Source organism: Papio anubis, chromosome 7 (assembly GCF_008728515.1).
Source record: "Papio anubis isolate 15944 chromosome 7, Panubis1.0, whole genome shotgun sequence".
In the NCBI taxonomy this organism is placed as follows: domain Eukaryota; kingdom Metazoa; phylum Chordata; class Mammalia; order Primates; family Cercopithecidae; genus Papio; species Papio anubis.
In genome coordinates, this window is record NC_044982.1 from 126,566,723 (window position 1) to 126,592,645 (window position 25,923).

Sequence of the window (25,923 nt, forward strand, 5' to 3'; positions counted from 1 at the left end):
AAACAGCTGAGTCTAGCTCCGAATTGCCCACTGTAGTCTTGTGAAAATTTCTTTGAATTCTCCCTTTTTTTCTCAAAAATACTTGGACTTCACATTCTATCCCATAGTGCATTTTATTTGTTTGTATGTTAAAATGCTACTTTTCTTTGCAAATGTTAGAAGAGGGTGGACTTGCCTGTAAGAGGGGCCATGTTCATCTTGCAGCTCCCCTATCTGCTGTGGGCCCTGGGGGAGCCCCCTCCCGACCCCACCCCCAGCGTGAGAAGCGGAGTCCTTTCTGCCACTGACAGAGGGATGTTTGTGGGAGTAAGTGGCATGCTTCGTGGAGTTCACCCTTGAATGTTGAAGATTGACCCCAGTTTCTTTAGTCAATTATTATGAAATTTCTAGAGATTGGTATATCTAACTCACGATTAGATCATTTATGTTTAAACCATTCTTTTGAGCCAGAGTGGAATGAGTGACCCCGTTTTTCTGAATTTCTTGCCTTTAGTTAAAACAAACATAGGTGTTTAACTTGCCTTCAGATGATCTCTTCTGGGTGTTTTTTTGAGAAGCCACTCTTAAAACCCAGCAGTAACCCTGGTTGATTTTGCACCTGTTCAGTGGGGACTGTGCCTGAAATGCTCCCTTGCTGTGCCCTGGTGTCTAGTCCTGGTCAGTGCACTCAGGAGGCCTGTAAAACTGAACTCTAGTCTTAAATACTCCTCTTCCAGCACTTATTTCTTCAGTCACAAAGTTGCTTTGCCCACCCAGCTGCTGTCCTGGGTCAGAGCTGGAAGCAGAGAAGTCTGAGCTTAGTACACTTTGGATGATGTTTTTTACACATTTGCCACATGACAGACTCTAGAGCCCCTCAGCATCTTTTTGTGTGGAATTTTAGTCTTTTAGTGGTGAAATTACCACATCATTTCTTAGGCCCTCTGACTGAGCTGGTTGTCTATTCTCAGAAGAGGCTCACTTCTGGACCTTTCTTGGTTCAGAAATCTGCCCTCTTAGTGGAAAATTATTTCCCTTCGTTTCTTTGTTTAACCTTTCCCCCATTCTGAATAACATATTGATCCTAAGTAGCATAGTAACTCTAAGAAGCCACCCAAAGTCCCACAGCAACTTAAATTGCTGTAGAGGCTACTCATAACTAAATAAACCACTCTGTCTTACCCTTTAAGATACTTACAGGAGACTTAAACAATTTAGATGGTAATTGCTAAGAGACATGATGTGCTCTTTCCGAGTGTACATTTTCTTTCTTCTCACGGATGGTATTTGAGGTTCAGTAATGATATCAGTTTGACAGACATAGAGCCAACCATAAACAAATTCTTGGGTTACCCTTGCATTGAAGTACGTCGATGAAATGAGTGGCTATTTGTCCAGATGTGATTTGTCCACCGTGTGTCCTGGTTTCTTGGAAGAAGAACCATCCTACACAAATCCTCCATGCTGCTCTGCTGGTTTGGATCAGGATGTTTTGGGCATCTTCAAGACTTCCCTGTCCTGTTTAGATTGGTAACAGTATCTGTTTCCCGTTCAGCTGGCCTGCAAAACTGAACTCTAGTCTTAAACCCTCCTCTTCCAGCACTTACTTCTTCAGTCACAAAATTGCTTCAAGCCTGCTTTCCTGACCTCCTGATGCAAGGATTCTAATTTCTCCTAGTTAGCTTTGATTGGTGCCCCAACCTCTAATCTCTCAATACCCCCCTTTCATGCGTCCAAGTTACAGCTGCTACATGGGCATTCCCAAGTTCTCCACTTTGCTCCAGCCACTCTTCCTGCCTCAGGAGCCTCTGGTCATGCTGAGTCCTTCTCACAATGATGACCTAGATCCTCCATCTCTCCTGACATGGTCCAGCCACAGCCCCTTCCTTACTGCTTTGCAGGCCCTTTGCTGAGCTTTTCCTTTGCTTGCTGTGCCTGTCTACCTGTTGCCAGATGTTGAGAGCCACCTTGTTTCCCAAAGCCAGCTCCAGTGATCCCTCTTTTATGGTCCCTCCCACCACCTGCCTGCCAGGTGGGAAGTGGTAGCTTTCCTGCTCAGCACCTGTGATGCGTTGTCTCTTCCTAGTGCTAGTGTCCTTTGCTTTGTGTTAGAACTTCCTGCTCTGTTGTAAATGTTGGATTTCCTTCCTGCTTGGACAGGGAGATATCTTATAGCCCAGGGTCAGCTGGAACAGTGGAGGGAGTGTATCCCGTAACCTTGTAGACCTGGGTTTACCTTTTGCTAAGGGCAAGTCACTTAACCTCCAGTTACCCATTTGTGAAATGGCCCATCATTCTTCCCCTGCAGGGTGATTGTGATGGTGAAAAATGAGGTGTGATGGATACTGACGGGCCTAGCAGAGTGTCTGGCACATGGACAACTCAGTAAATTCCAGATCTTTCTCTAGGTTTCAATCCGGATAGGGTCTAGAGGTTCAACACAAAATTGGTGCTAAGTAAATATTGATGGAATTGCAAACGCTTTCAGAGCCTGTTTGGCATTTTGCAGCTACAGATTCAATGATGTAAAAGCCTGTAGCCTTGTCTGTTGGAGCTATGACTCTGGCTCTGTTTCACTGATTTCTGTCTTTACTCTAGGGCAGAGAATACTCCACATCTCTTACAAGTTAACCCCTCCGCCCTCTACTAACCGAAGCAAAAGAAACACTTGTCAGGGAGTTGGCGGAAACCTCAACATTAGCTTTGCTGTAACTTGAAAGATACATCTTTCTACTTTTTTGCATAATATATGCACGCAGCACACACTGTACCCAGCTGCTTTACTTTGGTCACCAGTTGCTTGTTGGCTACTAGCCTAGTATGCGCACACCTCCAGCTTTTTTAGTTGTCAGTAATTAATTTTCTAGAGGCTCTTATTACTTGAGAACATAACTTTTGAATACATTATGAATGAGGTTTTACCTGATTTCATTATGTCAGTAGTATTATGAAAAAATAACCATAAAACTTTCTTCATTGTGGCAGTAAAGTATAATTCTGTTAAAAAGATCAAAAGTCTAATGCTCTTAAGAAAAATCCGGAGTCTCCCTTTACAAGTACATATGGTATGTTGGGAACAAAGTTTTAATGCGGTGCTTTTTTCCCCTCTCAAAGGTCTTTTGTAACCTGTGTTAGGCAGATGAGCTTGTTTGATTAAGAGTGGTAATTAATTCAGAGTAGTCATTAGCATGTAAACATAATCTGACCTTCACGTACTATAAGAAGAGATTTTAGCGGTTCATGGGCATTGGCTTTTGACAGAGGGAAAGAAAGGGAAATTGTATCAGTCAGTTTGGTGTATTTCAAAACATGGAAATTAATTTTGTGTCAGGTTGTGATTGTAATTGAAGTGTTAAAAACTTCGAGAGTGGTAAATTGCATTTAATCTCTCAGTAGTCCTTAAGTGAGTATTCAACAGTTATTTTCCTAAATAATTGGCATTGCTAATGAGAAGAGTTAAATCAGTTTCTATCTTTACCCTGTTGGAGTATGGAATTAACAAACTGGGAAAGTGAAAACTTTCCCAGAAGAGAGTAAATATGCAAAATGGCATTTAAAAATGTATACCTCATTTACACCAAGGAGAGCAGAAATGTAAGTCTGGAACATTTTGTGGAGAGGAGCAGGTATGAGGCAAAGGTACAGACCTAGGAATTAAGAGAACGTGAGCCTTGGAACTCCCTATGCACTCTTGTTTCCTTCTCTGTCAAATGAGGCTGCTCAGCTAGAGAAGATCTAAGGCCCATTTTAATTATAAGATTTTATTATTTCTGTTTCTCTGATTTTTTTTTCATCTTCTATTTAAATCTATGTGGTAGATGGCTATCTTCAGTCATCCTCCCAATATACTTTTAATCCCCCCAAAAGTATACTCATCGTATCAGTTAGCTATTGCTATTAGCTCAGCACTGTGTTGGTGAGATTGATCCATGTTGTTGTTTGCATGACTGGTTTGTTCATTTGTATTGCTGCATACTAATCCATTGTGTGAATATACTATAATTTATCCATTTTACTGTCAGTGGAAATTTGCATAGTTTCCAGACTTAGGCTACTCCAAAGAGCCAGCAAGTTGTGGTCTTTTTTTCTGGCATACCTGTGTGCAGGAATTTAAAACTTTCTCTTTCTCCTTTTATTTGAAATATAACTATAACAGATCCTATTATGTGTTGAGTTTAGTAAACTCTGTGATGAGTGTTCTTCCTGAAGAAGAGGGCATTTCTTACTTAGATACAAGAAATTATCCTGAGGCTTATCTGTGTAGACATACTACCGGTGACTAAAGGATCACTGAAAACATGCATACAGTTTCTAGTTTTTAATTTGATCTTCATTTTAAGTGCCCTCTGTACATGTTGGGTCCTTTTTTGGTGTTTTTCATACATCTGATTTTTTTTCAGACATGTGTTTTTATATCAGACTCCAGTGAATTCTTTTGGTAGTGGACAGGTCGTAAAGTATAAATAAATCCAGCAGAACATACTTGCCATTCCTCTTGTAGGCACCCTCTGCCTGTCCTTCATGTGTGCTGGGCTTGCCCCATAGCAGCTGTGGTTTCTGGCATGTCCTGCTGTGCAGTGGCTCGCTGCTGCTGAACCCCCTATGCAACGGGATCCTGGGTGGGGAAGGGCAGCTCTGATATGATGTGGCCAGGAGTCGAAGGGAGCCAATCAAGTGTGAATTCCGAAACTGAAGACATTTGATTAGTGTGACTCTGCCTTGTGGATCATCCAGTGCAACCATCTCTTTTTACAGGTGGAGATGTGGGTTTAGAGAGGTCAAGTGCCTTGTGCAAGTAGAAACTGTGTCTTTTGCTGCCGTTCCTGTTGCAGCTTATATGAAATTATTATTTATAGATTAGAGGGTAAGGCAGTATGACAAGAAGACAGTGTGCTCACAATTTATTATAGTTTTTGGCAATAAGACCTTCTAAATTAGGTCCAGAACAATATGTGAATTTGCCTTCTCCTTTTTGCAGATGACACACAGCATCCTTTCCTCTTTGGATTATGTTTTCAGTATTTTTATATGGGTCATAGGTTTATTTTGGTCCTAATCACATTATGCAGTTAGGAGTTTTGCTGTTCTGCCTGAAGAATTCTACATTTTACTTGATTTGTTTTGACTACAAATAAGACAAAATGTATCTGTCAGATGAAGGAACATATTCACTCAATGGTGTTGGTAGTGACCTATAATTATCTCAAATCTTTTGATTTCAACTTTGGGTGCATGCTTGCTTCTAGACAGCTGCTGCAGCCTTCATCCCCATCTTGTCTCTTTTCTTCCCATGACTGCAGGCCTGGTGGTATCCTTCTGCCTTTGGTACCATCAGTCTCTGCCCACCCAGCTTAATTGGACAGAAGCTCTGGGGGGCAGGCGATCAGTCATACCACGACTCATTTGTCTGTGCGGTCATTCTTAGTAGCTGTGCCTCACATCATTTTGAGAGCAGAAAATTTTTTTGGAGCTGCTTGTGTAAGATTTTAGGTAGGAGGTGAGGTAAGTAATTGCATGAGGCAGAATTACGTATTGATAAATTTGGTCCTGAGCTTTATTTGAAAGGTGTAGGGTGACTGGAGAGAAGGGAGACGTGGGTTTCACTGGGACCATCCAGTGATGGGATTGTTCTGACTGTGATGCTGTAGGTTGAAGATATGGCTGCTCCGTCACCATGTGGCACCTACTCACTGTTACTATTTCACTGAAGATCAGTGAATACAGATGAAAGAGCGAATAAGATTTCAGTGGCTAGTGGATGTTCTGAAGCCAAGGACAGCAAGAGGTTGCTGCTAATTCAGAGATCACCAAACCTTTGCCCTTCCTCCCACTTTGTGCCTTGGAGTTCCCACTTTCTGCACCTGTGCCTTTCGTCCTTTAGCCTCTATTTGCCTGTCCAGTCTTACTGCTCCTTAGACTCACCCTTGTCCCTTTGTCCTCTTCCTTTTCCTTCTTACCCTGAACTGCTCTTAGTAGAAAATCACAGTAAAGGTTCAAGCATTTGTTGTACTTGGAATAAAATGGGATGTTTCATGTTTTTGCTTGAAAAATAACTGAGTTAAATCCTTATAGAAACAAACATAAAGATATCCCAAACAAAATTGTTTCTACTTTTTAAGTTTACTTGGGGGCCATGGTGGTTTACCCCCACCACATTGGTCAAGCAGTGGAGAAAAATGAAGTGGTGATTGCTGTTTTGCAATGAACCTGAATAATTATTCCTCACCCCCAATATTTTAATTTTGTACCCCTTTTGTAAACAAAAAAATGACATTGGCCTGGAGAATGAGGACTCTACTTACATTCTAATTTGTTTTTTAAAAGTCAAACACACTGCTAATGTTATAAGAGAACTGGTGCTTTGTGGCTTACCACATTACCCACTTGGAAAAACAAACATGTTAACTCTAAGGAACATACTGATTTGATGGTACAAACGTTTCCCAGACCTGTTGGGTAAGTCTGTCTGTCTCTTTCTTTCTTTAAATGAAATAATTATGGGAGACTCTGCAGCCATGCCCCAGCTCTGCCACTTAATTAAATATCCCTGGACATATTACTTGAACTGTTTAAGCCTCAGTTTTCTCATAAGAAAAATGGAATTAATGATTTTACTTAGCCATAAGATTGCTGTGCAGAACGAGAGTAAACACTGACATCAGACTGAGCACATAGTAAAGAGCTCATCAAATATTGGCTAGCAGCATTTTTTTTTTTTTTTGAGATGGAGTCTCACCCTGTTGCCCAGGCTGGAGTGCAATGGTGTGATCTTGGCTCACTGCAACCTCCATCACCTGGGTTCAAGTGCTTCTCCTGCCTCAGCCTTCTGAGTAGCTGGGACTACAGGTGTGCGCCACCATGTCCGGCTAATTTTTGTATTTCTGTAGAGATGGGGTTTCACCATGTTGATCGGACTGGTCTTGAACTCCTGACCTCGTGATCTGCCCACCTCGGCCTCCCAAAGTGCTGGGATTACAGGCGTGAGCCACCGCCGGCACATTTCTCTATAGTTATTTGTGTCAGAGGCAGGAAGGAGCCACACAGCTTGGAGAAGTAGGAGGAGCATAGGCTTTGAAGACAAATAGACATGGGTTCAGATTTCAGCTCATTAGCAAGTTTGGTAAGACTTTAAACTGGTCTGAGCCTCAGGTTTCTCAACTGAAAATTAAATTTCTATCTGGTTTATCAGTGTTTTGAGGACTAAATAGGCTAGAACATGTAAAATATGGTGAACAGTGGATAGCCATGACCTACAGTGTTGTTTGTTTGTTTGTGTTTTTGAGATGGAGTTTTTGGTCTATTGCCCAGGCTGGAGTGCAGTGACGCGATCTTGGCTCTCTGCAATCTCTGCCTCCCAGCTTCAAGCAATTCTCCTACCTCAGCCTCCCCAGTATCTGGGATTACAGATGCCCGCCACCACACCTGGCTAATTTTTGTATTTTTAGTAAAGACAGTGTTTTACCATGTTGGCCAGGCTGGTCTCGAATTGCTGACCTTAAGTGATTCACCAGCCTCAGCCTCCCAAAGTGCAGGGATTATAGGAGTGAGCCACAGCGTCCGGCTTGCAATGTCTTTTTTAGTGTGGATTAGTGGTATAATGATTTAAGATTTATTGAGCACTTTACATGTGCCACACACAGTTCTAAGCAGGATTAGAAATATTAACTTGTTTAAACATCACAATTCTAAGAGGTGGCTACTACTATTATTCTTATTTTATGGATAAAGAAACTGAAGTTTAAGTGGTTAAGCAACTTGCCCAGGGTCGTAGACTTCTATGTTGTAGAGCTGGTTGAACTTGATATGAAGTTGGAGCCTGCAGTATTGACCACAGAGCTGGGGCTTTTAGGTGAGACAAACCCTTTCCTCCCGAGTATGCTTTTTATATAAAAGGTAGACATTTCCCCAGCAATTGAAGTTGGCCATCTCAGTACCTTTGGGTGGGGGTAGTTAAGTACCTCTCACTTACATTGGTAAATAGCTCATAAATATTAATGGCAGCCCAAGTCAAGTCTTGGCCTGGACCATGTTGATTTTTCTGTTAGTGTTCACACCTTTATTTTAAGCTGCATCCTTGGTGGCTCATAAATGAGACACTGAGGGAATTTGTTTCCTGTGCCTTTTCAATGTAAATTATTAGCTGGAGATGATAGCATATTAAATAAGCTTAACCTTGGAAGTTTGGCCTCTTTGCAGAACAGAGAACTGTAAATTGAAGACTCCAGTGTTCTCTTACTTTTACAGGCTGGTACAGGGTATGCTGGCTGCTAGAATTAGGCTAGGAAGCAAAAGTGATGGGTAAAGGAAAGTGGGTCTTGTCAGTGGTACGGAAGGAAGAGTATAATGTGTAGCAGCAAATTTCTGTTTGATGGTTGAGGACTATAAAATTGGCTACACAGTTTTCAGTGAAAGACGTTTTCTAGAAAAGAGTGTGTTGTGTGCATGTGAAATTGAAGTTGTATTTCTAGGAAAATATTCCTGAAACTTTGAAGAAGTGTTTTAGTTAGTGTCCGTATTACTCCATTTTCATGCTGCTGATTAAGACATACCTGAGACTGAGTAATTTACAAAGAAAAAGAGGTTTAGTGGACTCACAGCTCCATGTGGCTGGAGAGGCTTCACAATCATGGTGGAAGGCGAAAGACACGTCTTACATGGCAGCAGACAAGAGACAGTGAGGACCAAGCGAAAGGGGTTTCCTCTTATAAAACCATTAGGTCTCGTGAGACTTACTCACTACCATGAGAACGGTATTAGAGAAAACCACCACCATGTCAATTTCCTGCCACCAGGTCCCTCCAACAATATGTGGGAGTTATGGGCTCTACAATTCAAGATGAGATTTGGGTGGGGTCACAGCCAAACCATATTAGTGTCTAAAATAAAGTTTTGAACTAAGAGCTACAGAATGTATGCCATTTCTCTCTGGGGATCTGAAGTCTTCATTGTTGTACAGTTGTATGCCTCCCAAAGTTGTGTTTATTGTTACTTCTGATGGAAAATGGCACATTTCCATCTCTGTGCTTCTTAGAAGAGCCTGCAATTTACCCCTGAAGTTTGTTGAAGGCACAGAGCTGAGTAATGTCTACATGTGTGTAAGTGTACATATATGCACAGGCATACAGCCTTTCTCTCAGGGGTTAGAAAAGATAACCTTGATAGCTTTCATGTTGAATGTGTGGGGAATACAGAATTGTGAACAGGTTTTGTTATATCTACCCCTCTGTTGGCAACAGGACCCTAAATCAACCTTTTCTTATTTCTTCCAAACAGGAAACATAACTACAGCATAGAGACCAAGGAGGTGGTTGGAAAGATAACCATATATGTTGTTAAGTGGAACAAGTAGCATCATATTGCAGATTTAGGAGGTCCAGTATTACTCACTTAATAGTTGTTTATTTTTTTAAAGTGTGTGTCTGTTTTAGAAGTTCTATCTCTTGAGGGAGAGCAATTTAAAAAATAATCTCTGACGGTTATCTTTGCGTTCTTACTCAGTTGTTTTTAAACTGAGTAAGGGCCTTTTGATTTTTAAAGGACCTTTTGATTTTTATGTACTTGTTAAATTTTTGAAAGGAGTGTGTGTTTAACTCCTTACATACTTAGTCCTTACCAGGGTGAATGGTTAAATTAGAGGTACAAAAAGCACACCACTGCCTGCTGTTGGCTTGGGTGGAAGTAAGGAGAGTATAGTACTTCAACTTTTCACTTTCTTTTTTTCTTCTTGCAGTGTCATTCCTTTGTCCCTCCCATAGATTGACAGGGGCGTGTGTCTGGTCCCTTGACTTCTGGGCCAAACATGCTTAAACTGGAAACCTGAAGCTTGAAGGGAAAGACGATCATAAGAATAGTTTTTTGGTGAATTGTAGATCACATCCCACCCTTCTCTCCCACCCTTCTCTTTCTCCTCTATGGCTGAATTTTTGACATCTATGCAGTGCTGTTGAGGGGAGCAGAGAATGGCTGGGGCTGCAGGCCATGAGGGTGGGGGGTATGGGGGAAAGCCCTGGAGTAGGATTAGGGTGTTAACCAAAAAACCTAACTCTGTAAAATATTGAAAGAGGTTTATTCTGAACCGATATGAGTGACCATGGCCTGGGAAACAGTCTCAAGGGGTCCTGAGAAAGTGTGCCTGAGGCAGTGGAGTTTAGGGAGACAGCTGGGGGCAGGTTACAGGTCATAGGTGGATTCAAAGATTTTCTGATTGGCAGTTGGTTGAAAGAGTTAAGCTTTGTCTAAAGACTTGAAGTAAGTAGAAAGAAATGCTTGAGTTAGGATGAGGGGGGTTGTGAGGGCCAAGATTTTTGTTTTGTTATGTAGGTGAAGCCTCCAGTTAGCAGCCTTCAGAGAGAGATGGTAAATGTCTCTTTTCTGACCTTAAAACGTATCAGACTCAGTTAATCTCTCCTAGATCCTAGAAAGGCCTGCCTGCATTAATGGAGATTCCCCCATGCAAATGGAGATTTTCCCCTGCAGATTTCTCCCATGAAAGATGGCTTTGCAGGGCCATTTCAATATATGTCAAAGAAATATATTTTTGGGTAAAATATTTCCATTTCCTCAGCGTCTGCTCTCTGCCATGTGATGCTATACCAGAGTCGGGTTGGAATTTGGTATCTTATTGCCGCAAAGAGTCTGTTTCGTCAGTCTTTGATCTCTATTTTAATGTTAATGCTGGTCAGTTTTGCCTAAACTCCAAAAGGGAGTTGGTATAAAGAGGCGTGTCCAACCTCCCTTCCCATCATGGCCAGAAATTCAGAAATTCAGTTTTTTCAGGTTTTTCTGGCGTCCTCTTGGCCAAGAGGAAGTCTGTTCAGTTGGTGGAGGGGCCTAGGGCTTTATTTTTGGTTCGCAGTGTGGATGCATGACTCAAGGGGTTGATGCTCAGCTCTTTGACATGTGGTGAGACCCTCAAGGATCAAAGAAAGCAGGATGTATCCACAGCTTGAAATAATCCCTCTTCTATTTTAGAGGGACGATACCAAGAAACAAAAAAGAGAATCTGTGTCAGTAAATCCTTTAAAAAACATTGGGGGTGGTTTGACAAACTACAGTTGGTTGGTTTCTACACTTCATCCAGGATTGGTTTCTGAATAAAGTTTTGGCGGTATGGTCCATTCTCGTGGATGAAATACGGGTCAGCTTGCTGAAGCATTGGCACAAGTGGCATATGGATAGGTCTGTGCTGAATCCTGGCTGCTAGACCAAGTACCCTGTGGGCTTTTTGCAGTTACCAGTTTCTGATGAACTTGTAGCTGAAAATCTTGTCACAGAAGTTGCTTTTCAATAGAGGTGGATATTTCCTTGTTGTTGTTTTTTAAAAAAGCAGATTTGTGACTTGTTAACCCGAGGCTTTCTAAGAATGTTCTTCTGTTTGGCAGGTTTTCTTGCTGGTTTATTCTGCCTTTTCTTGTTGTATTTTTTTTCTGCCCTGCAGCTGACATTTTGAGGACAGAACGACTCCCAGGCGTCAATTTCAGAGTTCAAAAACCAGAGGAGAAAATTGCCTCTTCTCTCTCTCATGTGCAATTAACTTTGACTTTGACAAAGATTCACTCACCCGCTGGGATGTGGGAGAATGTTACAGAGGATTTGGAAGCTGCTAATGAAATGAGTGGTCTGCCCTAAGTGTGGCTTACACACACTCACACAATTTCACACAGACTCACACTCACTCACTTCCCTCTCCCCACCTCCGACAATTGTATGGATCCTAGGGCTGGGATAAGTCCTCAAAGGTTATCTGTAGTTTAGATACAACTCTTGCCTGCCTTGAATATGCCAAATATTTCTCAGGACCAGAAGTTTATATAAAGTGCATCATGGTACAGCTATTCTTACAGAGCCCTAAAGCCAGCAACAAGGGGAGATAAATTCCAGGGAGAATGAGTTAAACTGGGCAATTAAGTTGGGGAAGATAAAATGTTTAGCTGACATATGACTTAAGATTCTCAGTGAGGTATGGACATGGTGGTGTTCTCCTGTACTTCTCTAACCATAAAGTTGTGGAATAAATACTTTCTACAAACTTGCCTTCCCTTCCGCCCCATCCTGCTTGCTGATTAAGAGAAGGGGGTCAGAGGGCTTTACTTCTATGCTAGCGAATAGCTCTATGACCTTAGACAAGTCCAGGACCATTTTATTAGCAGCTAGCATCTTCAGAGCTGAACACTATGCTAACTATGTTGTATGTACTTTATATAAGGATATATATAGGGAGAAGAAGTTGGCTGAATCTCAGAGGGAAAAGTTCACAAATCCATTGGCTTAAGTGGGAGAATTTATCCCAGTAATTGATACGTCAAATGGGCAAAAAAATAAATAATAAAGGTAGAGAATAACTAGCTTGATCTAGTGGACACACATAGAGCACAGCTCTCATAACTTGGAAAGTACATATTTTTAAAACGTGGTACATTTATGAAAAGTGACAGTGGACACACCTCAATAAATGTTAAACAGTCAGTGTTGTGTGGGCCAGTTAAAAAAACAAAACCAATTAAGTTAGAAATTAAAGACAAAAGGCAACTAAATTGCGCAGTGCTGTATGGATGCAAGATATTCTTTATTCCTTTCCCATATTGAACATACCAATCCCAGCTGGGAAGAGCTCAGTCTTGGGGAGCTAACCCAAAACAGAGCAATCTGAGCAAAGCAACTTTATCCTGGGTTACTAGGATTAGATGCTGCTCCTATTTCCTTTTGAGGGACCTGGGGTGAAAGGTGGTTTGTGGGAACCACTCTGCTTCCCAGTTAGGCATTTTGTAAACATAAATCCCAGTCCTTCCATTTTCTTAGGAGGAAGAGCCCTGAAAACCACCTGAAATTTTTTGTGTATGGGAATTCTGGGCTATTCCAGCATTCCTGTGCCCTGATAACATAGCCTTTTCAATGCTGGGAAATAAAACTGTCTTATTGCTTCATAAACTAAAATCATCAGCTTTCGCGAAGCTGTGAATAGAAGCTTTGTCAACAGCAGATTTTATACTCTGAGTTTTTCTGTTAACGTAACAATTTAACAATTCTCATTCTTAGAGGATCTTGCAGGTGTGTGCTTGTGTGTGTAGGAAGCAATTTAGGCATGGACCTGCCTAATTTAGGCATGGATTGTGTCTCCTGGGACAAAAGCCTGTCGTTTCTCCTCTCTGAGCCTCGGACAGGACTTCAGATCCCTACCTTGAAGTAGCCTCAGAAGGAGTAGATGAAACCACCATGAACTTTAAGGGGCCCTGTTTTGGCATATAGTAAATGTCGGTAAATGATATACATATTGAAGTTGTCATCTGCAGCTTCATTCATTCACATTCACAGCTTTAGAATTCAGAATCAGTTGGGCTGCCTCATACATGCATTCTATGCTTGCTTTTATTCATTCTTACAGATGTTTGAGAAACTGTGGTAGGAGCTGGAAGTTCCAGTTGGTATCCCTTGTCTGTGATGAGTTTCCCCAGCACATGGATAGAAGAAGAACTTCGATTCAAAGGATTTTGAAGTTGGAAACGATTTTCCTTCTTTCATTTTGCACTCAGGGGAAAAAGGCCCATCAAGTTAGAATGGTTTACCTTGAGTCAAAGTTAGCTAAATAGGACAAGAGCAACAGGGTGGAGCTCATCCTCATAGTCATCATGATAGCATCTCTGCACGTGAATTCATTTCACAACCTCCTTTTGAGAACACTGTTGTGGTCCAATGTTACATGGTGACTGTAAGGCACTTGCCCAAGGTCACATGGTTTCTTCTCTGTGCCTTATAGCTGCAGATCTTACCCTCCTACTCAGAGCCCTGTGGTCACTGCCTCTCACATATGTTATATCAGTTTACTAATTTGCTAAGGCCGTCCCTGTGTCCTCAGGCAAGGTGTCATCTTCAACAAAATGAGGGTGATGTATAAAATGTTCTCAGATCTCCCTGAAATATATACCAATCTCTTTGAGATGATTTAAAACCAGCATGGGATTAACTTGCGCATACAGATTTATGCAGCTTGGTTCTGCTGAAATTTATTGAGTACATCCTGCTGTTCACTTCTGAAATGGGGTCATTCACTCGTCCCCTAGGGGCCACCATACCCCACCTTCTCCAATCATATTTTCTCTGACCATTGGCAGAACAATGTGTGAGGTTAGTGCAATGTCTTTTCTGTGGTAATGTTGGAATTTAGTTTGATCTTTTTCTTGGGTATCAGAAATTGGTGAAAACATAACTGCAGTCACCCTTTTCTTGTCAGTGTTGGTTTCCTCCACTTTGTTCCCTTTTATTACTCCTTCAGTAACAGGGTTCTGGATACATTATAGAAAGTAGGACATTTGCTTAGACTTGTGGGCCATTCTGTCTGTAAGATCCCTTAAGGTAGTGTTAGGGATCAGGAGACTGGATGGATCAGGAGACAGGAGCTGGATGCTGCCCTCACCTGTTCCCCCCACCGCCCACACTGCACCCCTGCTTCTAGCTCAGGCCTCCTTAGTCAGTGTGGCCCTCATGCATTTTGCTGAGGAATTCTGGCAGTCTGTCAGAGCTCCTGGCAGTGTGCTGTGGGATCTATAACTCTGCTACCAGTGAGAACTCCTGCAAGGGATGCTGGAAGAATGGTAGATTAAAGACTTCAGTTTTGTGTGAATAGTGCTGGTGGCTTGGATGGGGGTGGCTTGGAGGGGGATGGCTTGGAGGATGCAATGATGTGGTTGGTCATGTAGATTATACATTTATTATTTTTTCTTATATGTTATATACTCAATTAACAAACTCACCACAACCTCTGCCTCCCAGGTTCAAGTGATTCTCTTGCCTCAGCCTCCCGAGTAGCTGGGATTACAGGCGTGCGCCACCACGCCCGGCTAATTTTTTATTTTTAGTAGAGACAGGGTTTTGCCATGTTGGCCAGGCTGGTCATTATTTCCTTTCTAATCGTGATGAAAACATTGGTGCATTTCCTCTGAATGAAACCGTATGAACTCATACAGCCATCATTCTTGTGCACTGTGACTCAACGGTGTGCGTCCCTGGAGCTTTGCTTCTGCATCTCCTCACAGTCCCTTTTGAGCCCCAGTGAAGCCAGCACCACGAGCCAATCTAGGCCCCTGGTTTGGACTGCCTGGTTAGTTACAGTCATCTCAGGGGCCCTTCCCTCAGCAGGTCAAGAGACATTCTCTGCTGGGCAGGACCCTCGGAAATCTTAAAGGTGCTCTACTTTCAAACAGAAGCAAACGTTTAAAATCTCATGTTTTCTCTGTCAGCTTTAGATGCTGGCCCAAAGGATCTCCCTTAGACCCTATCCCAAGTGATCTTTATTTCTGTTTGGAAGTTGGGAAATGTTCTGTATTTCCATGTGAGAGGTAATGTAGGGGTTATAGATGCCAGCCCCTGTTCTCAGGGACCTTATCCTACGTGCCCACAGACAAGCCATGAATACTTGGAGAGTGAAGCAATAGCATTCACAAAAGTGAGGTGTATGTTTTGGTATTGTAGCATGTGTGCACATATACCAATCTGCAGTCTGTAGTTAGAGTCTGTATGTATAGATGTCTATTTACAATATACATACATGAACGTATAGACAGGCACATGTGCTACCAAAGAGACACAATGTCGAGTTTCCTTTTGATGCTTGGGAAGGCCTCCAAGGGTTAAATTGTTGAGACATGTGCCTTCAGGGATGGGTTGGATTTTGAGATTGTAGGTGAGGAGTGTATACCATAGCCAATGGGATTAGAGAAACAGTGTCAGGTGTTTGGTGTCAAAATCTCAAGTCTTCTTTGGACTCCTCAGGGATCATTTAAGGTGGTGATGATGATGAGTCAGATGTGGCTTCTATGAGATATATGCTGGGTTTCCTTGTGGGTTTCTTGGCTGGTTGAGCTGGGACCTTTATCCATGTATTGCTGAGGGATAAAATTCCCAGTGCCTCTGCATCAGGAAACCATTAGCTGTATTATGCTAAAGCAAACCCTGTGTAATGAAAAGCCCACCTGGTTTATCACCCGCTGTTGGGTGGAGGTGTTTGAGCAAGGCAGGAGGATCCCAGGCCTCTCACGCTGGTGACAGCAGTATGTCACAGGCAAAAATGATGACCTCATAGCCTTAGAAGTAGTCTTAAGTCATTCTCAAAGATGGACATGGCTTGGAAATTTTACAGAAAACATCTTTCATCTCATTCCTGCAGCAAAACAAGTAAACTTCTTTGACAGATTTTACTTCAGCTGGGAATGCATGCACAATTAAGACTGTATACAGTAAGGCTTTAACTCTCAATTCCAGGGCTGGGCTTTTAGCTGGTAGATCTTATCTACTGCCAGCCTCTTTGTCTCAAGGGGAAAAATGCCTTTGTGATGATAAAAGTACAAGATGACCATTACTGAAAGTACTGTGAAAGCGGAAGAATAAAGTAGTTACTCTGAATCCTATAGCCACTAACCATTAAGATAGATTTCCTCCTAGTCTTTTCTCTGTGTATATTTAAAAGTGCGCTGTGGGTCACGCCTGTAATCCCAGCACTTTGGGAGGCCGAGGCGGGTGGATCACGAGGTCAGGAGATTGAGACCATACTGGCTAACACGGTGAAACCCTGTCTCTATTAAAATACAAAAAATTAGCTGGGTGTGGTGGTGGGCACCTGTAGTCCCAGCTACTTGGGAGGCTGAGGCAGGAGAATGGTGTGAACCTGGGAGGCGGAGCTTGCCGTGAGCCGAGATCGCACCACTGCACTCTAGCGTAGGCGACAGAGCGAGACTTCGTCTCAAAAAAAAAAAAAAGTTTGACTTTTCCAGTTTATAAAAATACATGTGGAAAGTACAAAAAATACTTTAAAAATCATATGAATATATGAGTTACCTTGGAGATAACCAGTGTTAACCTTTTAGTGTGTTTTCTTAGTTTTAAAAATAGATGGATATATGCATATACTTTTTTTCATTAAAATTGGTTTATTTTTATATAGTTTACATTCTGTTCAATTTTATATTTTTCAAATATTGAGAAAGCTTATGAGGTTACTGAAGCCAAAATATATTTTAAATTGATAATTTGTTATATGGATATGTCAAAACTTATGTAATCATTTCCTATATTTGTCATGGTGGGAAATTATCTTAATGCTGTGGTAGCCTCCAAGGACACTATCCCAGAAGTCACTATAACAGAAAGGCTTACAGATCAGATTAAGGTGATTGAATCATTCCATTTATTAAGTGAATTTAAGCACACAAGGAGAAGCAAGAGGAAGGAGATGGAGTAGGTAAACAAACTTAGGTCTACCAGGGTAGATGGACCACACTGCTTGTATACTGGCTTGGGCAGTGCATATCCAGACTCTGTGTCTGCCACACACCATTCCATACCAGTGGCATGGTCATGAGGGCCAAGATCTGAGAATGAGCAAGGCGACTCAAGAGACAGAAGGTGCCAGGAGCCCACATACCTCCTCTATCGGAGAAATGCAGGGGCTATGTCTGGCAAAGGTATCACTTATCGACAGCCCTTCATAAGTGTGTCCAGAGCCTTTTTTTTTCTCTTTTTACATGTCTCAGGCAAACAAGGCGGGTCAGAATGTCACCAGTGGGTGGCTGATCTTGGATATCGATGAAGACTAAGCCACCACTTGGTTTTTCTGTCCCTTCCAATCGGTGTTGAGACTGCAAATGCTCTTCTGGCTTCATCTATGGCTGATGTCTCTCAGGTGTGTGCTTGTTTCCTTTCTGTACTCCACACACCTTAGGCGTTTCATCTGTCCCATTTGGTTTTGTTGTCTTGTTCTCTACAGCAGAACTGAACATCCTTAAAACACACATTGCACTGGTTATTTCAACTTTTTACTTATAAGTGATGCTTTGATGGAGTCTTTTCATATAAAGTTTTATTAGTATTTGGGGATGGATTATCAGAAGTGGAATTACTGAGGCTGAAGTAACATTTACAGGGCTTTTTTTTTCTTTTCGAGACAGTTTTGCTCTGTTGCCCAGGCTGGAGTGTGGTGGCATGATCATGGCTCCCTGCAGCCTCGACTTCCCGGGCTCAGTTGACCCTCTCACCTCAGCATACTGAATAGCTGGGACTACAGGTGTGTACCACCATGCCCGGCTAATTAAAAAATTTTTTTTTTTTGTAGAGTCCAGGTCTGTGTTGCCAGGGCTGGTCTCGAACTCCTGGGCTCAGGCAATCTTCCCACCTTGGTCTTGTGTTGGTATTACAGGTGTGAGCCACTGCGCCCAGTCTTTTTAGGACTTTTATCGTCTACTGTAAAGTAACTATTGAAGAGAGAAACAGGGAGAACTCTTACTGCAACTTTATACTCACTCTCCCATCCCTGCCCCTTCCTTGCCTCTCTTGTTTTTTCTTATTTTTTTCTCTTACTTAAAAAAAATAGAACAGTACATCCACAGAGGGCAGATAAGTAGGGAAAATAATTATAACTCCTACCTCTGTCTCTCAGGTACCAGTTTCTTTCCTCGCAAGGAATCTTCCCTCATGGTTTATGTGTGTATTTTTAAGCACAAGTGATAGTATACCACATTTACTTTTCAGTATTTTGCTCTGTATTTTGGAGATCTTTGCACATAAGTAAATACAGGACTTCTGGTTCAGGGGATTTAAAAAATGGCTGCATAGTATTCTATCATTCGGGTGCACTGTTACTTATTTGCCCAGTTCCCTGTTGATGGACATTACTTTGGTCTCTGATGTTTGGTATTCTTAGGTCAGGCGCGATGGCTCACGCCTGTAATCCCTGCACTTTGGGAGGCTGAGTGGGGAGGATCACCTGAGGTCAGGAGTTCAAGACCAGCCTGACCAATATGGTGAAACACCTTCTCTACTAAAAATACAAAAATTAGCTGAGCATGGTGGCTTGCGCCTGTAGTCGTAGTTACTTGGGAGGCTGAGGCGCGAGAATTGCTTGGACCCAAGAGGTGCAGGTTGCAGTGAGCTGAGATTGCACCACTGCACTCCAGCCTGGGTGACAGAGTGAGACTCTATCTCAAAAAATAAATAAATATTTTGTTATTCTTAATGAATATTCATGAACAAATAACATTTTGCATATTTGTGAATTTATATTTAGGAGAAATTCCTAAAAGTAGAATTTTTGGGTCAAAGGATTATAAATTAATTAACTAATTTATTATTTTTTTAAAAGATGGAGTCTCGCTCTGTTGCCCAGGCTAGAGTGCAGTGGTGCAATCTCAGCTCACCACTACCTCCGCCTTCTGAGTTCAAGCGATTTTCCTGCCCCAGCCTCCCGAGTAGCTGGGATTACAGGCACGTACCACCATGCGCGGCTAATTTTTGTATTTTTAGTAGAGACAGGGTTTCACTATGTTGGCCAGGCTGGTCTTGAACTCCTGAGCTTGTGATCCGCCCGCCTCAACCTCCCAAAATGCTGGGATTACAGGCGTGAGCCACCACGCCCGGCCCTAGAAATGCAAATTTAAAAAATGGATAGGCATTGCCTAATTTTTCTTCTTGGAGAAAAGATGTAAGAGTTCTGTTCCCAGGACTTCTGTTACCTACACTGTTGTACTTTCTGATCTTTGTCTTTCTGACACATGAAAAATAGTATCTTTTTTAATTTTGCATTTCTCTAAGTGGAGTTGAACGTTTTTTCACTTGCTTGATGAAGAACTGTCCTATTTTCTTTTCTAACAATTATTCATACTTCTGTGCCTTTTTTTCCTATTAGGTGGTGTTGGGTCTATTGTTCATTTGTTAGAGCTCTTAATTAAGTTAGTCCATTGTTTTAGTCGTGAATAATTTTTCTTATATCATTTGTCTTTATACAGTATGTATTGCCATTCAGATTTTTTATTAGATTTAGATCTAGTATTCCCACTTTTGGGTGTTTCCCCAGAAGATTTGAAGTCAGTTTGTGGAGAAGGTCTCTGTACTCTCACGTTCATTGCAGCGCCATTCACAGCGCCATTCACAAAGTTACAGGATCAACTTAAGTCCCATCAACAGATGAATAGATAAGGAAAATGTGGGCCGGGCGCGGTGGCTCACGCCTGTAATCTCAGCACTTTGGGAGGCCGAGGCGGGTGGATCACGAGGTCAGGAGATCGAGACCATCCTGGTTAACACGGTGAAAGCCCGTCCCTACTAAAAATACAAAAAATTAGCTGGGCGTGGTGGCGGGCGCCTGTAGTCCCAGCTACTCAGGAGGCTGAGGCAGGAGAATGGCGTGAACCCAGGAGGTGGAGCTTGCAGTGAGCGGAGATCGCACCACTGCACTCCAGCCTGGGTGACAGAGCGAGACTCCGTCTCAAAAAAAAAAAAAAAAAGAAAATGTGGTATATATTCACAATGGAATACTATTCAGCCTTAACAAAGAAATTGGTCATTTGCAAAAATGTGGGTCGAATTGGAGAGCATTATGTTAACTTGAAATAAACCAGGTACAGAAAAACAAGTACCATGTGTTCTCACTTACATGTGGAATCTAAAAAAGTTGATCTCATAGAAACAGAAAGTAGAATGGTGGTTACCAGGGGCTGGGCTGGTTGGGGAGATGATGGTCAAAGGGTACAAAGGCTCAATTAGAGGAATGTCTTTTTTTTTTATATGCGTTAGGTATATTGCACAGTGTGATGAAGTGACTATAGTAAATAAGAACGTATTGGATGTTTCAAAATCTCAGAGTAAACTTCAGATATTCTCACCATAAAAATAAATATTCGAGGTATTGAATATGTTAGCCTGATTTAATTATTCCACATTGTGTTCATGACCTCACGTGTACCCCATAAATATAGTTGTAATTTGTCAATTTAGAATTTAAAATAAAAAATTTTAAGTTTAATTCAGTGGAATGTATCCATCTTGTCTTCTGTGACTTCTAGTTTTTGTATTATACTTGGGCCTTCCCCACTCAACTTGAAAACATGGGAGTTTTTTCCCCCCTAATACTATTATGGATGTGATGTTCATCCCCAAATCATTATCTCTAAGAGGGATGGGCTAGAAGTCTGTTTTTAGAGCCTCAGGTGAGCCTCCTGAAGCCGTCTGTTTGGGAATCATTGTCTTGTTGTAAGTGTGGGTGACCCCCCAAGTGATATGTGATCCATCGTGGAAAGAAGAATCTGAACTGCTTCAGATATCACTTACTGGGAATAATTATTTTTTTGTTTTTTTACTTTTTTCTTTCTCTTTTCTTTCTTTCTTTTGTGACACAGGTACTCACTTTGTCACTCAGGCTGGGATGCAAAGGGGCAAACAAGGTTCACTATAGCTTTGACTTCCCTGGCTCAAGCAATCCTCCCATCTTGGCCCCCTGAGTAGCTGGGACCACAGATACGTGCCACCATGCCTAATGTGGTGGGGTTTTCGTTTTCTTTTTTGTTTGTTTTTTAGTAGAGGCGATGTCTTGCTATTTTGCCCAGGCTAGTCTTGAACTCATGACTTCAAGCAATCTGCCCGCCTTGGTCTCCCAAAGTGCTGGGACTACAGGTGTGAGCCACTGCATCTAGTAGTACTGGGAATAATTTGAATTTACTGAAAGTTCGTGAACTTTCATCAGGCCATTGGATTGTATCTGGTTCCCAGACCCAGCCAGCAGCCAGCAGCCAGCTGCTCTCCAGAGCCCTTTACGACATGCCGCCCGCTGTCCCTGTTGGCAGCCACAGTCCTGTCCTGGAAGTGCGACCCAGAACAGTCCCTGCAATACTCTTGCAAGAGAGACCAGACCTTACGTTTTTAGAAAAGCATTACTCTTGCTTCATGTGGCAATAGGTGATTTAGCAACAAAATCATGCCTCTCTGTTTGTTTGGTTTTTGTGAATTTGCTTCCATGGTCTGTTGAAAGGGCCTCGACTATGGTGTTTTAGCCACATAGTCACTTACCTGCTGTGTGACCTTGGGTAAGGATTCCACTTCCCCAATCAGTTCTTCCTCAGAGCAGTGGGAAACGAGATGCCCCACAGTTATGAAGATTAAGTACTGAGTCTGACAATTCTCATGTAACTATGTGCCTAGATCAGATGGCAGTTAGCTTCAAATTTTTATGTGTGCAAGAATTCATGGGGAAGGGGTTGTTAAACATGTGGATTCTAGGCCAGGCATGATGGTTCACGCCTGTAATCCCAGCACTTTGGGAGGCCGAGGCAGGCACATCACTTGAGGTCAGGAGTTCGAGACCAACCTGGCCAACGTTGTGAAACCCTGTATCTACTAAAAATACAAAAAATAGCCAGGCGTGGTGGTGCGTGCATGTAATTCCAGCTACTTGGGAGGCTGAAGCAGGAGAATCACTTGAACCAGGAGGCGGAGATTGCAGTGAGCCGAGATCGCATCACTGCACTTCAGCCTGGGTGACAGAGTGAGACTGTCTCAAAAAAAAAAAAAAAAAAAAAAAAGAGTGGATTCTTGGGCCCAGGAATGGGATCATCTTCAGTGATTCTCAGGCAGGTAGCCCATGTTCCACACTTTGAGAGTCTTAAGTTAGAGTCCGGGAAAGCTGGTCTGGGAGACATTTTCCGTGATGGCTCCCCCATCCCCTAATCCCCTCCCTCAACAGTAATCCATCTGTTTCTATCTTACGTTGAGTTGTAAGAGCCCTAGTTCAGGTTTTTAGACTCTAAGGACCATTATAAATATATATAATAATAGATAAGCACATCTGTATAGGAGAGAAGCAGACAGACACTAAGAGGATTAGCTGCTTTTTGTTCTGAGAGTAATTGTGTTTTTCTTTCTCACCTCATTGGTTACTTAAAGAGTGAAATTTACTCCCCATAAAAAAGTGCCAGGAGGGTTTGAATTATGGTGGCAGGTATTTAGATGTCTTTCTTGGTGTTAGCAGATGCTAGGACCAGGCCTGTAGGCTTCCCTGGTGCTTTGGCAAAGGAGAGAAGTTGGTCTTTCTGTCCAGCAACCTGTGGGCAGCTGTGTAGAAGGGCCCCATCCAGCAAGCCCTGTGGATTACTGAGTCTGTGGTGTAACAGGCATCCCATCTGGTAGCTTTTAGGCTCAGGTGATTGGCTGCTGTTTGCTTATGGTGTAAGCCACAGATGGTTGCCCATTGTCTTAATTAACAAGAAGCAGTCACTTGGCTCTGGGATAGGGGTTACTCCAGTACTTCCAAATGTTAGTGTGAATATCAGTCACCAGGGGTTACGATGTGGATTCTGATTCAGCAGATCCAGTAGGAGCCTGAGGATCTGCATTTCCAACAGACTCCCAGGTAGGGACCTTATTATCCAGGGACCTCACTTTGCATAGCAAAGGATTAAGAGTCAGACAGATTAACCTATATTTAAAGCCTGGCTCCGCCGTTTCAAGCTGTGCTACCTTGTATGACTTTGTTTACTCATTACTTTGCTGAAGCTGTTTCTTCGTTGTATGACAGGGACAATACAATTGAATGGGATAAAGCACCTCACTGGACAAGTGTCAGCATTCCAACCAGACAGTAGTTTATAAGATTAGAAAGAAGTAAGGAACACCAGTAATTGGATGGTCACCAAAATATATCAGAGCAAATAAATTTTGAACAAATCAGGAGGCTTACCAATGGAACAGATTTTTGAAAGTACAAAGGAAGGAGTTCAGTATGAGGTAATGCCGGTGGTCAAGATATTTTTCCTGGTAACACATGTTTATTGTTCATCCTGTCCTGAGACCTCCAATAAATAGTTATCTGTACACCCTGTGTGGGCCAATATGGCCTAGCAATGCTGCTTTGCTTGGAGAGTAGAGGTTTATGAGAATGAGATTTCTGATTCCCAGGTTTCATAATTCGATACATAGAAGCTAACTTGTTTTTTGGTAAGTTCTTTTTTTGGAAATAATAATTGTTATTTTGATGGAGGCATGCAAGGATATAGGAAAAAAACAAATCAGTTTCTCCTAATATCCTCTTAACCAACACTCAACACAGACTACTTTGTGACCTCTGGTCACAAGGATGTGTGGGAATTTCTCCCCACATACCCACCAAACAATTCTCCAGGGGATTGGTTCTCTCGCAGGCACCAGCTGGGTATCCTCTAATTCAATTCCATTTTGACACTGTCTAGAGATAGTGTCAGGCCCCACAGGTTGATGGCTGAGTCCCATAAGACTGCTCTCCACTTGAGATGCCAGTGGCCAGCACAGATTGTGGCCTGAGCTGCTGACTGACAGGCTATATGCTGGGGGTTCCCATGACACCCTTTTCGGATTCAATTAATTTGCTAGAGCAGCCCACAGAACTCAGGGAAACATGATGGAAAAGATGCATAGGGTAAGGTATGGGAGAAGGAGCTTGGAGCGTCCATGCCCACTCCGGGGTGGATGCACCACCCTCCACGAACCTGCATGTGTTCAACTATCTGGAAGCTCCCAGAACCCAGTCCATTTGAGTTTTTATGGAAGCGTTGTTAAGTAGGAGTTATTGGTTAAATCATTTGCCGTTGGTGATCAAGTCAACCTTCAGCCCTGCTCCCCTCTCTGAGATGGGGAGTGGGCCTAAAATCCGTCCCAACCTTCTCATCGGGTCTTGTGACCAGCCCCCATCCTGAAGCTGTCTAGGGGCCCCCAGTCATCAGTCATCTTATTATCACACAAAAGGCACTGTTATCACTCTGGAAGATCCCCAGTGCATTAAGAGCTATCTGTCAGGAAACTGGGAAGAAGACCAAATATATATTTCACAGTACTCTGAGGCAGTTGCCTCTATTTTTTCTGCTTCTCTACATGGAATTAGGAGATGTGGGTTCTGATCCTGGCTCTGCCCCTAAGTGGCATGCGACTTCAGGGAAGTCCTGCAGCTCTGGGCCTTTGCTCTGTCTAAGCCCTGTGAGGGCACAGGCTTTGTCTGCCTTATTCACTGCTAGGTAGGGTCTCATTTTGGAAACGGGTAGATTTTAGTGAACTTCCCTGGGTGAGTAGAAAGTAGGTTAGATGCCTTTTTACTGTTGGGGAGCCACATTCCTTTGTGTTAGTTGTGTGTTAAGCACACTTTTGCTGTTGTTCTTCCTCCTGTTCTACAGGAAATTAGACAAGGCTGACCATGGGAATCACCTGGCACTCAGGTGCCACTGGGGCACTTCCAAAACTCAGAAACCTTCTCACCACCCCCAGATCCTGATGTAATTGATCTGGGGTACAGCCTATGTGTCAGGATTTTTAAAACGTCCCTAGGTGATCTATGGCAGTGGTGTGGTCCCGGTCACTTGGGAGGCTGAGGCAGGAGGATTGCTTGAGCCCAGGAATTTGAGACCAGCCAGGACAACACAGTGAGATCCTGTCTGTCTTAAAACAAACAAACAAAAACAACAACAACAAAAAAACTCTCCAGGCAATACTAGTATTTTTAGCCAAGATTGAGTATTATTAGGTTAGATAACTTGATTTTTTTTTTTTTTTTTGGAGACAGAATCTCGCTCTGTTGCCCAGGCTGGAGTGCAGTGGTGCAGTCGCAGCTCACTGCAACCTCTGCCTCCCAGATTCAAGCAATTCTCCTGCCTCAGCCTCCTGAGTAGATGGGATTACAGGTGTGTGCCACCATGCCTGGCTAATTTTTGTATTTTAGTAGAGACAGGGTTTCACCACGTTGGCCAGGCTGGTCTCGAACTCCTGACCTCATGATCTGCTCACCTCAGCCCCCCAAAGTGCTGGGATTATAGGCGAAAGCCACTGCGCCTGGCTGGTATGTTTGAAATTTATTTTAAATCTTAATACAATAATTCTTGTGTGTGTGTATGAACAGTTCAGACTTTTGACAAATGCACAAAATCTTGTGACTGATACCGCTCTCAACATTTCTAGCATCCAGTTTTCACAAATATACTTTTGGAGTTTTACTCCTTGGAATAAACTTTCAGCCTTCCTTTGACATTTATTATTGTTACTATTATTGCTATTACTTCTGAAATCTAGTATCTTAAATAGTAAGTATAAATTTCAAAACTGTTTCCTAGCCTTTCTTTGCCATGTAGTTTGGAGACCCTCATAATCAGTGGTTTAGTGGTTTACAGTGTT

The 25,923-nt window shown here is 42.5% G+C and overlaps 1 long non-coding RNA gene across 1 annotated transcript in view; it reads left to right on the plus strand.

Moving 5' to 3' along the window:
- Positions 1–25,923, plus strand: part of LOC116275802 — a 162,987-nt gene that overhangs the window by 84,140 nt on the left and 52,924 nt on the right. The gene's annotated exons all lie outside the window — the stretch shown is intronic.